We start from the raw sequence: 17,381 nt of genomic DNA on the forward strand, positions 1-17,381 counted from the left end.
CTGCTATGTGAAAATAAAGGAGAGGGTCAACAATTCATCATCATTTTTAAATATCACAAAGAGCATATTTAATTTCTTTCAGACCAAGCTCAGAGTATTTATAAAGGTCCTAAAGCAGATATCCAGACAAACTTTTTGAGGGGAAGGATTAAAACCTCTCACAAATGTTATTGCTGTCTTTAGCTTTACTATCTGTCCTGGTGACCACTGTCATTGGGATAGAAAGATGAAGGGAATAAAGTTACAGTTTTCACCAACACAGCAGGTGAGGGGGAATTTCCAGATAGGGTTCCATTTCATTGTCAACTGTCAAAAGTTAAAATTTCTCCAACCAGGAACAGATATAAATTAAAGCCTAACAGAGGTTCTAACCTTTCTGTCACTTGAGTGACTTTAACTGCTCTTAGGCTTCTGTAGAGTGAATAGGGAGGAGCTCCACTGGTATCTCTAACCCCTTCATGACTGAGGGTAAAATAAATCCAAATGCCCAAACACAATTTTGCAACTTTGACATATATTAGTAAATCTGTACATACAGTTGTGCTCAAAAGTTTGCATACCCTTGGAGAATTGGTAATATACAGTATGTACCATTTTTAAAGAAATCATTAGTGAGCAGGCAAAACACATTTGATTTATTTCTAATGGGATTCATATTCAACTGTAGGTCATACTAGAACGGCACAATTGTAAAACAAAACAAGGCAACAAGTAAACAAATGAAATGACCCCTGTTCAAAAGTCTGCATACCGTTAGTTCCTTCTACTGTGTATTGCCTACTTTAGCATCAATGACAGCATGCAATCTTTTATAATAGTTATCTGTGAGGCCTCAAATTCTTTCAGGTGGTATAGCTGCCTGTTCATCTTGGCAAAATGCTTCTAGACCATGCCATCTTGCATGAACCATACACTTGAGATCTTCTCAGAGAGGGCTCAATGATATTAAGGTCAAGAGACTGTAATGGCCGCTCCAGAGCCTTAAATTTTTTCTGCTACCACCACTGGAGGGTTAACACGGCCTTGTGCTTCAGGTCATTGCTGTGCTGGAAAGTCCAAGAACATCCCACACACAACTTTCATGCAGAGGAATGCAAATTGCCTGCCAGTATTTTCTGATAACATGCTGCTTTCATATTACCTTTTATTTTCACAATATTCCCTATGCCTTTAGAGCTCACCCCCCCCAAACATCAGCGAGCCACCACCATGCTTCACAGTGGGGATGGATTTCCATCACTATAGGCCTTGTTGGCCTCTCTCCAAACATAGCATTTATGGTTGTGACTATAAAGCGCTATTACAGTTTAACGGAAGCTGTAAGCCATGTCAAGATGTTGTTGGGCATATTGAAACCAGGCTTTTTTGTGGTATTGGCGCAGTAAAGGCTTCTTTCTGGCAACTCGTCCATGCAGCTTATTTTTGTTTAAGTATCATCGTATTGTGCTCCTTGAAACAACAACACCATCTTTTTTAGAGTAGCCTGTATTTCTCCTGAGGTTACCTGTGAGGTTTTTTTTGTATCCCAAACAATTCTTCTGGCAGTTGTGCTGCAATCTTTCTCTCTCTTGGTGTATATGACCTTGGCTACGTATCAAGAGATCCCCAAATTTTCCACTTCTTAAGCCAATGGCTTCAAGCGCTGATCGGAGTGTTCTGGAGGGGGCGGTCTGCCTGTCAGAACACAACAGTACAGCAGGGGATGACACTGCATTAACATCGTTTGTGTTAGTACAGCGATCTGTCAGTCTTTTTTTTTCATTCAGCCCTCTGAGTAAACAAAAATAAACTCATAGCGTGCATAAAAAACATGAAAGCTTTAAAACCACCCAGATCACGTTTATCTGAAATATGGGAGTCAGCTGCAACCCCTTTATACCAGGATGTTTTTAAATGTACATTAGTAGACAAGAGGTTTTGCTAGCCATACACAATCAGACTTCTCTCAGTCAGTGAAAAAAAAAATCACTTGATTCCCCATCCATGCTAAACAACATGGACAGATGAATCGGCAGTGTTGGATTTTGTATACAGATGCAGTATGGCCAAATTTTCTTTCCCATAACTACTTAGACAAAAGTCAATTGAAATATCAACCTGTGTAAAGCCAGTCATGCGGAAAGGAATAATTTTGGTTTGTGTACGGCCAGCTTTAGATGTAGTGGCTGCATTTGTTTTTCAGAATTTTTTACTTTTATTTTCACCTTGGAATTCTATGAATAACATACTTCCTGTCCATGTCTTCATTAATTTCTACATTGTATCTATGATGAAAGCCATGGTTATCCCACAGGCTGATCTTTTGTTCAACTCCATTACACATTTGTTCATCTCCATTACATGGAGGACTCATAGGACTATTAGTTTACACAATAAAAGGTAGGGGTGTCTGTGTTTTCTTTTCAGCAACAAGGACATTCATTTCTGGCAACATCATTAGACAGTTTCTGTATTTGTTGAAAATGTTCTTAGCCTCAAAAACGAAAATGAACTGCAGCCACCACAAAGTCTGATAAGCTGCAATATATTGCAATTTTGTTTCTTTGGTTTAGTTGCTTTTTAGGATACCCTGTACCTTTAGATTCACCTTGACATGACTCTGGCAAGTGACTTATTTGATACACTGTTTAGCCCCAAAATTGTAAATATAGCCAACTGTTAAAAATGCATTAAAAGTGACAATAAACTCAATGTTGTCCTAAAATATCAAGTATACCATGATTCTCTATTTTTTTGTTTAACCACTTGCCCTATAGCAGAAGTACTAGTACAGAGCAGCACGGATACGCAAAATCACACACACATATATATATATATATATATATATATATATATATATATATACATACATATATATATATATGTGATTTGCATTTCCAGGTAGGCGGTACACACCCGCGCTGCCCTTCCCTGTGCTGCTATTGGTAGTTCCTGGCCAGCACCCGGCGATCGTCTCCCTTGTAAAACAGCACATAGTAAAAAACACACAGCACACAGTTAACCCTTTGATCACCCCAGATGTTACCCCTACCTGCCCAGTGTCATTAGTACAGTGTCAGTGCATTTTATTAGCACTGATCACTGTATTAGTGTCACTGGGGATGTCAGTGACAGTCAGTTCCTACCCAGTGTCAGAATGACCGCCGCAGTCCCGCATTCCCACTATAAGGTGCTGATTGCCGCCATTACTAATATAAAAAGAAAAAAAATATTAGTATATATACCACCATTTGTAGATGCTATAACCAATTAATACACAATTATTGGATTTTTTTTTTTTAGCAAAGACATGTAGCAGAAGGTGATCAAACACCACCGAAAGAAAGCTCTATTTGTGGGGAAAAAATGACATAAATGTAATTTATGTGCAGAGTTGCATGACTGCGCAATTGTCAGTTAAAGTAACGCAGTGTCGTATCGCACAAAAGTGGCCTGGTTAGGAAGGGGGGTAAATCCTCTGGAGGGAAAGTGGTTAAGAAGTCTATAACTGTTGTTTTCAGGCTTCTTTTTTCCACCATGCACGCTCCATATCCTTCACTGCAGGACCTCACTGCTACTAGTGTAGAGTGAGCAGTGCTGTAATTTCTGGTCACATAAAGCTGAATGTGTCTGAAAAGTCCATCTTGGGAGGGGGAGCAGGAAAGGGTGGCTAAGTTCACATACACAAGGAGGGCATAGAGAGTGAATGTAGTCACCCTAGAACAAAGAATTCTGTGCAAAGCAGAAAAAAATTTGCGTTTGAGAGATGAAACAAAGAAAGAGAGAGATAGAAGGTGCCAGGGCTTTTTTTTAAGTGGAAACGTGGGGGAAACGCGATTCTGGCACCTCTAGCACTGACTGTATATAACGGCAAGGGGTGATGGGGTGTGCTGGAAGGTCTATTGATGCTGGCTGCTGGGGAATCTATTGTCACTGGTGGGAATCTATTTTTGTGTGGTGGTCTTTTGTTGCTGGTGTGGGATCTACAGTTGCTTGGGAAGTCTATTGTTGCTGGGGGTCAATTGCTGCTGGAAGAATCTACTGTTGATGAAGAGGTCTATTGTTGCTGGCTGCTGGAGAGTTTATGAATTCTGACTGCTGCGGTATATGTTGTTGCTGCTGGGGGTCTATTGTTGCTAGGTTGGTATTTTGTTCCGGGGTCCATTGCTGCTGGGGGCAGGTTTATTGCTGCTGGCTAAAGGGTATGTATTGCTTTTCTTATTATCGTTAACAAATTCCATACAGATTACTTATCACTATTATGGGTAGATATAACTATGCTAAGGTATGAATTACAAATCAAGGAAAAAGATTGCCATGGGTGAACCAAGGGTCCCATTTATTATTGAACATTGTCAAAGAGTTATATAAGGTATAAAATATCCTTTCCATACATCTGATAGAGTTCACTCTCTCTTTAATATGGGACCGGGATAGAGGGGATCTTCCAATGCAAGGATATTACTCAGTGTATAGCTACACAAATAGTGTGTCTAAGCCTCATATGAAGGGTAGAAACATCTAGGTGAAAAAAGTAAGCAGTTAGACATTGTAAGGGGTACAGGTCTCCCTATAACTTTCAAGGCGAATTTGTCTAATTGTTTCCAATTGGGGAGAACTTTCTCACAAGAAAAAAAAAAAATGGGGATAAAAACCCAGCATTGGGCAACCTCTAAAACAGTTAGGGAGGCCTGAGGAAATAAGGCATGTATCTTTACTGGAATCCTATACTATCTTGTAAAAAGCTATATAGCAATGTTGTGGATTGTAAGGAGTCGAGTGCATTTTCGAAGGTTGGTAATTCAGACGTCCCAATCCTGGACTGTGAAGACACTGTCACAATTGGTTTCCCATTTAGTCATATACTGAAGTTTATCTTGGGAATCAACACAACACTCACTCAAATGACTATAAATCTCAGAGATGAGACCCCTCCCCCTGCGGGTCTTATAGCAGATGCATTCATAGGCCAATGAGTGACCAACATTGGATAGGGAATAATTAGTATTAAAAATGTGTCTAATTTGAATAAACCGAAAATTTTCACTCTGATGGGAGGCTTGAAGGAATGACTGTATGTGACATTTGACACTTAGCTTTGCTGTTCTAGCTGATAGCTTCCTGAGCCCCATACTATTCCTGTAGGACCTTTTATATCCATTTCTGCTACCCTTATATTGATTCCATGCAAACCTATGATACCTACCCACATCACCTTAGTGCAAGGCTTAACCTTTTAAGGTGCAACCTGCAAGATTTATAATCATATTTTGTTGGCTAGTTTGCTGTGGGTCTACCACACTCCTAGAACACCCTTTGCTGTTTTTTTGGACAGACTCTTTTCTTGTTACTATATTGCTGCTTAATACATTTTTATGAAGGGGTTGGTGATCGCTCTACCCTACAACTCCATGGTTGTGGTTAATAAAAAACATTTATAACTTTTCTCCATGGATAGTTTTTTGTGGATCATCCTCTCCCTGATGTCAACGGTCCTTGTTGCTCCTGAAAATGGCTAAACACTAGTAGAATTTCATTTAAAAATTTTTGTTTTAGGAACGTTTGATTTTGTAATTAGGGTCAAACTGATGTTTGTTTTTGATCACAGTGATAAGAAAACTCAAAGGAGCAGAATGGAATTTTTTTCTCAACCACATTTCATACAGTGTACCTGATTTTCATTCAAAAACCAAATGTTATTGTAGTGCTACCCTCTTGAGGGCTGGTCTGTAGTGGGGACCCCTAAGCCTCCCCAGACATAGCCAGGCAACATGTATTTCTCACACAGACTTGATTCCAAAGACAATGCCCAGTCCATGGGCTTGGTTTTGTTGTTTTATTAGGGGAATCAACTTTGATATGGAAATAGGGATTATGGGATGCTCAGATTTGCTTGAATCAATGGAACAAAAGGCAGATCCTGGACTGTTCTTTTTCTGACAGATGTCAGTCTTTGCGGATCAGTAGCAGCTGTCCTTTATGGGAGAGGAACTATCGGCCCCTCAAAAAAATCAGATTAACTCCTTGTAGCTACATGCAGAGATGTCTTTTCTCCCCCTGTAGAGCTGCTCCCAGCTCCACAGCCTGCAAACACTACCAGTCCTCCTAGCTTTTTGGAACATATCTCAGGACATGGATAAAGGATTGAGCCCAGTGCTATCCTTAGAAAGCTTGCTATGTGTGACAGTCTTTCCCCTTGCAGATCCCAGAGAGGGCTGCTGTACTCACATTGTCCTCTTTGCTCCCTGTTGCTCCAGGTCCTGATCCCATTCATACCTCTCCGCTAAATGTATCCTACCGAGCCAGCCCAAGCCCAGCCTGGAGGCCAGGCCCCTTAGCACTAGGGGACCCCTCCCAGACACCGACAGTCTCCTCAGTGCTCCATTTTCCTCCCAACTCCTCTGTCAGCCTGACTTTTCCATATTCATAGGACAGTCCACCACTCTACTAGGGCCTCCAAACCTGTGATTGGCTGGACTCCCATGAAAATGCAGATGAGGTCTCCACCCCTCCTGCTTACCGACTCCTGGAAGGTTTTATGGTCCTCCAGAGTCAGAAGAAGGAGACAGAGCCACAACCTGTTGAGTCATCCAGCTGACCTGCAATAATCTGACTCCAATCACAGAATCACACAATTACCATGAGTCATACACAATGAGTTTACCTATAATTCACTACACCAGGGCTTGACAAATTTTCTTTGAAATAAGGCGCCAGCTAAAAAAAGTTATGAGCCAGTTTATTTTTGTTTTTTTTAGCATAGCATGGGTTGTCAGCTTCTCGGCCTTTTGGCTAAGATCAAGTGTAGTATCTGTTCTTATCAGTGTCCAGTGGGGGTGCTACCGACCATTCTAGTTTACGGGGATGGTTGTTGTACAGTACCCTCACTGGTATGATGGGGGTCCGGAAGGCTAGTACCGGAGGGACAGAAACCAGGGAGCGCCATGATTCGTTCTGGGGCCTTGGGAGTAATTCCTCTGGGGAGACCGGAAAGACCCAGTTCCTCCTGGTTTGAGCAGGCTACCTTGGTCTGGCCTGGGGTCGGGGACGCAAAAAGTCCGCAAACTCAGTGCCCCCTGGGGAAGACGCTCTCAGGGGTGTCACTAGTAACACTTGGGTGTGGGACCCCACGGTGTGAAGATGACACATGGCCACTGTTTTTCACCTCTTTTTGCACAGCGCCCTAAGGACCAGGTCTTTTGGCTAAGTCCAGGGCAATTTTTGCTACAGGCCTCAGGGCCTGGTCTGTGCACTATTAGGCACGGTACCACTTTTTTATTTTATTCTATTTATTTAAACCACTCCCACGTTTTGTCACTTTTTGCTTTCTTATGTGTGTGTTTTTCACGGATGGAGGGTGTGGGTCCTCGGGCCTTACCTGAAGTCTAGGGGGAGGATGTGTGGCCATACGGTTCCTTCCTCCCCTGATCCCTAGGGGGTTTTCTCTTCGGGAGAACCCCCTTGCCTAGTACTGGATGTCCGGCTTCGGCTGGGCATAAGGAACGGTGGTCCACCAGGCCTTTTGGCCAGGAGGACCAAATGGGAACCTTGTCCCTGTCAGGAGCTTCGTGCCCCGGGGGATCGGGTGAACGGTCCAACCCTTTCGGGGGTAGGACAAACACACCCCTAAGTGCACGTTTTTCGTGTGTGTGTTTCTGCACTTGCACTTTTTTGCGGACACTTACGGGTTTTTTCGTTACAGTTCCACGTTTGCGGACTTAAAAAAAAAAAAAAATGGGTTGTCAGCGCCCAAGTTGAGGCAACTTTTGGGCGACAAGCTTCACGCAGTGTGATTTGCAAAGCAACTGCTTGATTTGGCACATGGACCTTCATTTTCCTATCACAGCGATTCTTCCGCAATCCCAAAACACTCAGGTGTGAATGGAGCCATGCTGGATCACACCTATGCAAATCTGAATGCATTTTTAAACAAAGATTCGCATGACAGTCTAGATATTATGTATTCCCATTGAGGAGGTTCACACAGATGCAATCCACACACATTGTGTTTTGAGTGCCATTACAAAAAGGGGCTGTGCGAGTTTGTGTTCCAGACTCCCAAGTGATAGAGTAGAGTGGCATGCGGAGATAAGTGCTGACATAGGATTGCTATTGACAGGAATTTTAGGATTGAAGTCGATAGGTGTTTTAGCATTGACGTCTATGGGAAGCAATTCTACATTGAAGTCCATGGGATGCAGCTTGCAAACCCAGGAGCCAGGATGCAAATTCTTGGATTTGTCAAGCCTTGCACTACACTTTTCTAGTAGCGCACTAGAGGGTGCTACATTAAAAACAAACAAAATGGGTTTTTTTTGGCTTTTTTTTCCCCATTATAAATTTTTATTTGGTTTTACAAATATAGTTACAACAACAACAACAAAAACAAAAATAGGACAGTGAAAAGCTACACAATATCACTGTATAAGTTCTGCGGTAAAGTTTAACAAAGAGAAAAAAGGAAATATTGAATAATTCCTAACAATCCTACTAGTTCCACGAAATAATCACTTTAGAGTATCCAAGAGAGGGTTAAACATAATAATATCTTAGGATACAGTTCTGAACTAGTCGGACCAGGGTTTCCAAGCTTTGTCAAATTTAGTAATTCTATCATTTAGGTAGGCTAAAGATTTCTCATACATGAAGTGGGTCTGGACTAGCTCAATGACTTCTTTTAGAGAAGGGGCTAAGTCTTTTTTGCAGTGTCTGGTAATGGTAAGCCTTGAGAAGAATATGTGTCACTAAAAGTCGACAATGGATTGGATATGTGTCTGTATTTATATTCAGAATGGCTAGGGTAGGATCAGGTTGTTTTAATATCCAAGTAATTTCCGGTATCATGTGGAAAACTTTATACCAATAGCTTCTGATATTTTTCCATGTTCATAATATATGTAATAGAGTACCAATCTGACCGCAGTTTCTCCAGCTTTGAGGACTATGTAGTTCTGAGAATTCGGCCATTTGGTAAGGAGTTAAATACCATCTTTTGAAAATTTTGTGCATTAGCTCCCAAAGGTTAACACATCTAGTAGCTGAAAACACATTCCCGATTGCACATTCCCACTGCTTATTAGAGATTTCAGTCTCTAAGTCTTTTTTCCACTTAAGGGAGTAGTCTTGTTAAATTCTGATTTACATTGTAGAAGATTATAAAATAGAGTTATACCACCTGATTTAGAAGTAGTGGAGCTATAGAACTGTAAAGATACTTTGGGTATATATATTGTTTTTACTGGATGTTTCGATAGGCAACGACTGATGCATGTATAGGTTGAGTTTTCAGAAGGGAGGAGGTTAAATTCTTTCATAAGGAATTCAAAAATGTTTGTCGTTTTTAACACAAATATCATGTATTGTGCGTATGCCATTATGTTTCCAATACGAGATATCTATGCTAGACATTACGAATTCTAAGGCTGTTATTGTCACGGTGTAAGGTCAGGTTCAGAGACCAGTTGCTATAGCAGTAAAAGGCTTACCTGGAACCAGCAGGATAGGTACACCAGCGGATCCCCCTGGGAATGACGCAGGCTCACCTGAGGTGCGGGGTCTAAGTATTAACCGGTATTCACCAGAGCTCCTAATGGTGGAGATGGATTGGGCTGCGTGTTAATACCAGGTCACAGATCTCAGGATCACCCCACCAGGGAATGAGCAGACTAGGAACCAATAGCGGATCAACAGGTTAGGGATCAGACGAAAGCAGAGTCGGTCACAAGCCAAGGGTCGGTCACAAATGGTAGCAGATCAATCGTAGTACGTTAGGATGAGACAAAATCGTGGTCAGGAACAAGCCAAAGATCAGTAGCGGAGGTGTAGACAGCAGCAGGAACAGTAGCGGGATATTGGCTGGAAAGGCACAATAATCTGGCAAGGAGGAAGTCCAAGGACATGGTTTATATAGGAAGTTCATGGGAGGAGCAAGGAGTTCAAGGTTCAAGAGCAAACAAGGCACAAGGCAGGATTATCCAATAGAAGAGGCAGAGTGTTGTCCAGCATCCTAGGTAGCTCAGTGAGAAGAGTTACTGCCTGGTTCAGGTCCAGGCCCTGACAGTACTCCCCTCCTCCCAGGACGTCCTCTGGATGCCTTGGGACTAGGCTTGTGTGGAAACCTCTGGCGGAATTCTCTTGTTAGTCTAGGAGCATGAACATTCTCCTCAGGCTCCCAAGAATTTTCTTCTGGCCCATATCCTTCCCATTGAACCAGATACTGTAACTTATTCCTAAAGATCCTGGAATCAAGGATTTTCTCCACCACAAATTCTTCTTCACCCTGTACCTCAACAGGTGGAGGAGGTGGAAAAATTCTTCCAGGGAAAGGATTTTCCTGAAACGGTTTGAGTAGTGATATATGAAAAACAGGGTGAATCCTCATACTATCCGGAAGCCTTAAGCGAAAGGTGACTGGGTTGATTTGGGCAGAAATCTGAAAAGGACCCAGAAACTTTTGACCCAACTTAGCAGATGGCACATGGACCTTCAAATTCTTTGTTGATAACCAAACTTTGTCACCCACATGAAACGTAGGAAGTGTTCTCCGGTGTCTGTCTGCAGCCTTTGTAATATTCCTGAGCTTCCCTCAAAGTCTCAATCAATTTCTCTTGAATCTCCTGCAATGTAGTTAGTCTATTGGTAACAGCAGGGATTGGAGTTGTGATAGGGAGATCAGGAATAAAAACTGGATGGTAACCGGTGTTTAAGTAAAAAGGACTTTGAGAGGTGGAACTATGTTTAGAATTGTTGTATGCAAACTCTGCAGTGGGAAGACAGTCCACCCAGTCATCCTGAAGAGAAGTGACAAAGCATCGAAGATACTGTTCCATTGTTTGATTAGTTCTCTCAGTCTGACCATTAGACTGGGGATGAAAAGCAGGACAGATTAATTGTAACACCTAAGGCTGAGCAAAAACTTCTCCAGAATTTTGAAGTAAACTGCACACCTCTGTCAGACACCACATCATCAGGGATTCCATGCAGTTTAAAGACTTCTCGAACCATTAGTTCTGCAGTCTGTTCAGCAGTGGGCACCCCCTTAACTGGAACAAAATGGGCCATTTTAGTGAGACGGTCAACCACTACCAAAATGGTGGTCAGTCCTTTTGAGGGAGGTAAATCCACCACAAAATCCATAGAAATAGACCCCCATGGTCTTGATGGAACAGGGAGTGGCTGAAGCAACCCCAAAGGGAGGCTCTGGGAATCTTATTGCGTGCACAGGTCAAGCATGAGGTCACATAGCATTTGACATCTTTCTTGTACCCCGGCCACCAAAAGGAACGTGATAATAGTTCTTCGGTCTTAGCGACTCCAAAATGCCCAGCAAGTTTGGAATCATGAACCAACTTGAGAGCTTCCACCCGAACAGATTCAGGTACATAAAGATGATGTCCTTGAATCCAAAAGCCATTCTTATAAGTCAGGTTAATGTCTGTAGGTGGATGATTGAGAAGTGGGTCATTCTCATACCCCTCTTTAAGAAGATTCAAGAATGCCTTAGGACTTGTGGCCCCTAGAAAGTTCTTTTGAGGAAGGATTGTGCATTCAGAAGTGTTCTCCTGGAGAGGCCCAAACGACATTCGTGATAAGGCATCAGCCTTTCCGTTTCTTGACCCAGGTCGATATGAGATAATAAAATTGAACCTAGAAAAGAACAGTGACCAACGTGCTTGTCTAGAAGACAATCTCTTGGCAGAACGGATGAATTCAAGATTTTTATGATCCGTGAAGACAGTCACAGGATGCTTAGCCCCTTCCAACAGATGCCTCCATTCAGAAAAGGCTTCCTTAATTGCCAGCAACTCCTTATTCCCAATGTCATAATTCCTTTCAGCAGATGACATCAAACAAGAAAAATAAGCACAGGGATGAAGCTGCATTTTTTCCCCTCATCACTGAGAAATGATAGCTCCCACGGCGGAGTCTGAGGCATCCACTTCCACAATAAAAGGTATCTCAGGATCAGGATGTACCAATATTGGTGCAGATGTGAAGAGAGTCTTTAGCTTACTAAAAGCAGTTTGTGCCTCAGATGACCATGCAAAGGGCACTCCTTTCTTTGTCAGCTGTGTAATTGGTGCTATTACTTTAGAGAAGTTTCTTATGAATTTCCTATAAAAATTGGCAAATCCAATAAATCGTTGTATTTCCTTAACGTTTCCAAGGGCAGTCCAATCCACCACTGCCTTGATCTTTTCGGGATCCATGCTCACTCCTTCTGAAGAAACGATATATCCCAAGAACTGGATCTGGGCTCGTTCAAACTCACACTTCTCCAGTTTGATGTAAAGTCGGTTCATCCTTAACCTTTTGAATACAGTGCAGACATGCTTGCAATGCTCCACCAGGTTGTCTGAAAAGATGAGGGTATCGTCCAGATAAGCAATAACAAACTGGTCCAACAAATCTCGAAACACATCATTTATGAAGTGCTGAAAAGTCGCGGGAGCATTACATAGGCCAAAAGGCATAACTAGGGACTCAAATTGTCCATATCTGGTTCTAAAGGCAGTCTTCCATTCGTCGCCTTGACGCATGCATACTAGGTTATATGCCCCCGGTAAGTCAAGTTTTGTGAAGACTTTGGCAGAGCCGAGTCGTTCCAACATCTCTGCGATTAAAGGGAGTGGGTAACGGTTTTTAACAGTGATTTTATTCAAGCCCCTAAAATCAATGCATGGACGCAAGGTCGAGTCCTTTTTCTCAACAAAGAACAGGGCTGCTCCTGCAGGAGATGTTGAGGGTCTGATAAAGCCCTTCTCCAAATTCTCATCAAGCCACTCCCTCAGCACCTTTAACTCAGGTTCTGATAAATTGAAAATGCGGCTGAATGGTATTTCTGCGCCTGGAAGCAGTTCAATGGGACAATCGTATGGACGATGAGGAGGTAGTTGATCCACATTTTTCTTATCACAGACATCTCGAAACTCATGGTATTGTGGAGGCAGATTGTCATATGACTGTGTAGTTACCATATCAGCCTGTGATTTCCTGCTTGGTAGACAACTTGTAGCACATGGTTTCCTACAATGTTCCTCACAATGGGGAGATGTAAAATTTATGGTCTGTGCTCCCCAGTTGATGAAGGGATTATGGGTAGAAAACCAAGGGATGCCCAGGATGACAGGAAATTTAGGTGATATAATCAGCTGAAAGCTGATGGTCTCAAAATGGTCAGCCTGAAATTGGAGTACTAGAGGAACTGTTTCATGAGTAACTGGTCCTGATAATAAAGGTGAACCATCAACTGTCTCCATATCAATAGGGGCAGATTTGTTTCTCCTGAGAATATTATTATTGTGGGCAAACTCTATGTCCATAAAGTTTCCCCCAGCCCCAGAGTCCAGCATAGCAGAACAAGGAATTTCATGGCCCTCAGGGAAAAGTTTGATAGGGACAACAAAATGAGACTGTTTAGGACCAACTTTATTTTCTTCATCGATCAATGGGGAGATAGACTGGGTAATTGAATTTATGCGTTCAGGCAGGATAACATCAGTCGCAGCAATTGTTCTTTTGACTTTATTAGGACAATTGACTGCGTAATGCCCAGAGTCCCCACAATATAAACATAAATTCTCCAAACGTCTTCTCTCCTTCTCTTGAGTAGAAATGGATCTTTTAATAGTATCTACTTGCATAGGTTCAGGTGTGTTAGAATCTGAAGAAATGTTTAAATCCTTCTGACTGAACTGATTAGCAGAAAAACGCATGCCACCATTACTTCCCAATCTCTCCTTTCTTCTTTCTGTCAGTCTCTGGTCAATCCGAATGCATAATTGGATGAACTCTTCAAGATCGTTAGGAGCCTCTACTCTGGCGAGCTCATCCTTCACCTGTTCAGAGAGCCCCTGCCGGAACTGACTCTTTTGCGCTGCTGGGTTCCAGGTGGTATCTGAGATCCAGCGTCGAAATTCAGTTGTATACTCCGCAACAGGGCGTCTATCCTGCCTCAAACTATGCAGCTTTGCTTCAGCGGTAGCGCAGCGGTTGGGATCATCAAAGACCTGGTTCATTGCAGTCACAAAAGTCGCAAAACTGTTTAACATTGCATTGTTTTGCTCTATATAGGGAGAGGCCCAAGCTAGGGCTTCCTCAGTCAGGAGGTTTATAACAAACAATACCTTCTGCCTCTCAGTATTAAATGCAGCAGGTTGCATCTGGAAATAAATGCGGCATTGGTTAAGGAAACCCCTGTAGTGGCGGCGGTCTCCATTGAACTTGAGTGGCAGAGGCATGCGTGTATTAGCAACATCGCGGGAGCACAAGTCCAGCAATCGTGTCTGCAGAGCATGGATCTCTTCCTGTTGCCCCTCTACTACACTTTGCAGTTCAGCAAATTTTTTTTGGTAGGTAACACCAAACTCTTGTAGCTCTGAAATTTGCTGCCTGACAGGAGCCATGGCATTTGCTATAGCGGCCTCCATGTGTGCGCCAGATTATTCTGGCACGGTGTAAGGTCAGGTTCAGAGACCAGTTGCTATAGCAGTAAAAGGCTTACCTGGAACCAGCAGGATAGGTACACTAGCGGATCCCCCTGGGAATGATGCAGGCTCACCTGAGGTGCGGGGTCTAAGTATTAACCGGTATTCACCAGAGCTCCTAATGGTGGAGATGGATTGGGCTGCATGTTAATACCAGGTCGCAGATCTCAGGATCACCCCACCAGGGAATGAGCAGACTGGGAACCAATAGCGGATCAACAGGTTAGGGATCAGACAAAAGCAGAGTCGGTCACAAACCAAGGGTCGGTCACAAATGGTAGCAGATCAATCATAGTACGTTAGGATGAGAGGAAATCATGGTCAGGAACAAGCCAAAGATCAGTAGCGGCGGTGTAGACAGCAGCAGGAACAGTAGCGGGATATTGGCTGGAAAGGCACAGTAATCTGGCAAGGAGGAAGTCCAAGGACATGGCTTATATAGGAAGTTCATGGGAGGAGCAAGGAGTTCAAGGTTCAAGAGCAAACAAGGCACAAGGCAGGATTATCCAATAGAAGAGGCAGAGTGTTGTCCAGCATCCTAGGTAGCTCAGTGAGAAGAGTTACTGCCTGACACAGTAGAAGTCCCAGGTTCAAGTCCAGGTCTTGACAGTTTTAGGTATAGGAAGAGGACTTATTCGGAGAGGATCTATAGCCATGGAGCTTAAGGATTTCCAGGCTTCAATTGAGGCTTGTACAATTAGTGTTGTTTTACTAATGTGAATCCTTTGCCACGAGCTTGCTAGTAGTATGGTGCTTAAATCTGTAGTAGAGGCTAGATTTTTTCAATGTCACCCAATTTTGTATCATCTTCCACTATAAACCAATGTTTGAGTTGGTCTAATAAAGATGCTTTGTGATAGTCCTTAATGTCAACAAATCCCATTCCTCCTATTTTTTTGTGTTTTATTAATACACTATGTGAGCATCTAGGTCTCATATTTCCCCAAACGTATTTTTTAAGCATAGATTGCAGTTTTGTTAGATATGAAGATTGAATAGGGATTGGAATTGATCTAAATAGATATATCTTAGCATCGTTCAAGTGCGCTTCACTCAGATTGTATTATCTGTTGCTGTTGATTCACCTTGAGCCAATAATATTTGCATTCATTATTTTTCTTATTTACTTCCACGTTCAGCATAGAGCTTTTTTCCATCAATTTATGGTTTCATGTTTATTTTCACTAGCGCTGCATTTTTACTATACATATAATACCATTGAGGATACAGAGGGGGTCCTTTTGTGCTAGCGGCTTTTTCCTTTTTTATATTTTTTTCCCTGTGCACTCAATGACACTTTTTATTTTTTAAATTTTGGGATTTGCGCGCAAATTCCATGATTTTTTCTTTGACATGAAAAAAATGAATTCTCATAAAGACATCTCAAGGTATTTTATCTGCCAGATAGGAGGGTTTCGGAAGGTGATGTATTCTATCGATGGTCAGATCTGTGTTTGTAGCATCAGGTAAGAGGGCACGAAAGAGTTCTTGGGTATATGCTCTCAAGTGGTCAGGTTATATCAATTCTGGAATGCCTCCTATTTTAATGTTGTTAGGCCATGATCTATCCTCCAGATCCATGACTTTATTTTTGAGCTATTCAATTTCTTCATCCCTTTCGTTGTGGGTGTCTACTAGGCTGTTAAAAGAAGTGGCGTATTCTCCTATTTTTGTTCGAACATGGTCAACTCTGTCGTCAAGATCATTAATCTCTGATTTGATTTGTTGCATAGAGTTAATGATATCGGACTGTATGGATGATCTTAATGAAAAGAGCATTTCCCTCATTAATGTATCAGAAATAGGCTGACTAATAGTAGGAAAGTTAGCCATTGGATCTGAGAAATTACTTGCAGAATGTGAAGTATTAGTGTGAGAATCAGTTACAGGATGCTGTGAGTTAATATCTGTCATTCTAGGTTTAGATGTTGCTGGGCTCTCAATAAAGTAGAGAAAACAGGAGAGACAGGATGCAGTAAGATAGAGCTGTTTTTCTGCTTAATAGGTGTCACAGGAGAAGCTGCAGAGACATGCCTGTGTGCTGAGTGAGCTTCCCCTTAAATCAGTGTGCCCTCTCTTACATTGGTTAGCGTCCTATAAAATCACTATGCCCCCCTTACATCAGTGTGCACCCCTACATCAGTGTTCTCCCCCCAGATCAGTGTGCCCCACTTACATCAGTGAGCCCCCCTACATCATTGTGCCCCTTCCTTACATCAGTGTACTCCCCTACAGCATTTTGCCCCCTCCTTACATCAGTGTGCCCCCCTCCTTACATCAGTGGTGCCCCCTTACATCAGTGTGCCCCCTCTTACATCAGTGTGCCCCCCTCCATAGATCAGTGTGCCCCCCTCCATAGATCAGTGTGCTTCCCCTACAATAGTGTACCCCCTCCTTACATCAGTGTGCCCCCAAGATCAGTATGCCCCCCACCTCAAAAAGCATGGCTGTAGCGTCACGGCAGCTGAGAAGCGGAACAAGTGTGAATAGGGAAGTGCTGTACTCTCTGGGAGCTGGTGGTGTGGCAAGAAGGTTCATAGCAACCAAGGACGGGGAGTAAAGGGGAGGAGATGTTTAGAGTGTCTCTCCCGGGCAGTACAGTAGGGATCTCACAGGATTCATCTTTCAGTTGTAGCTCTATGACAGGGGAGCCATGCAGGCCCCCTGAAGCATGGGGCGGATCGCAATGGCGACACCTGCAACCTCTATAGTTACGCCACTGGAGGCAGGGATAAACGGGGCTGGCCTAATGTTGTTTTTTATTTTTGCCAGTGTCCCAACTTCCTGAAAGCAGCAGTATAAACAAATAGTCAAAACCTATTTTAACTCTGCACTTTCCACAGACATTTGACACATAAGCTTAAAGAAGTCTATAATAAAAAATGTTTCTTAACAGGTTCCCGCCCGGCCTATAGC

At 42.6% G+C, this 17,381-nt stretch overlaps 1 pseudogene; it reads left to right on the plus strand.

Annotated features, from left to right (window-relative positions):
- Positions 1 to 6,751: 6,751 nt before the first annotated feature.
- LOC149449540 (U2 spliceosomal RNA) lies at positions 6,752 to 6,866 on the plus strand (annotated as a pseudogene).
- The last annotated feature ends 10,515 nt before the right edge of the window (positions 6,867 to 17,381 follow it).

This window comes from Staurois parvus, unplaced genomic scaffold (genome assembly GCF_062004578.1).
Source record: "Staurois parvus isolate SC_StPar_1 unplaced genomic scaffold, SC_StPar_1.0 ptg000613l, whole genome shotgun sequence".
NCBI classification, from domain to species: Eukaryota; Metazoa; Chordata; class Amphibia; order Anura; family Ranidae; genus Staurois; species Staurois parvus.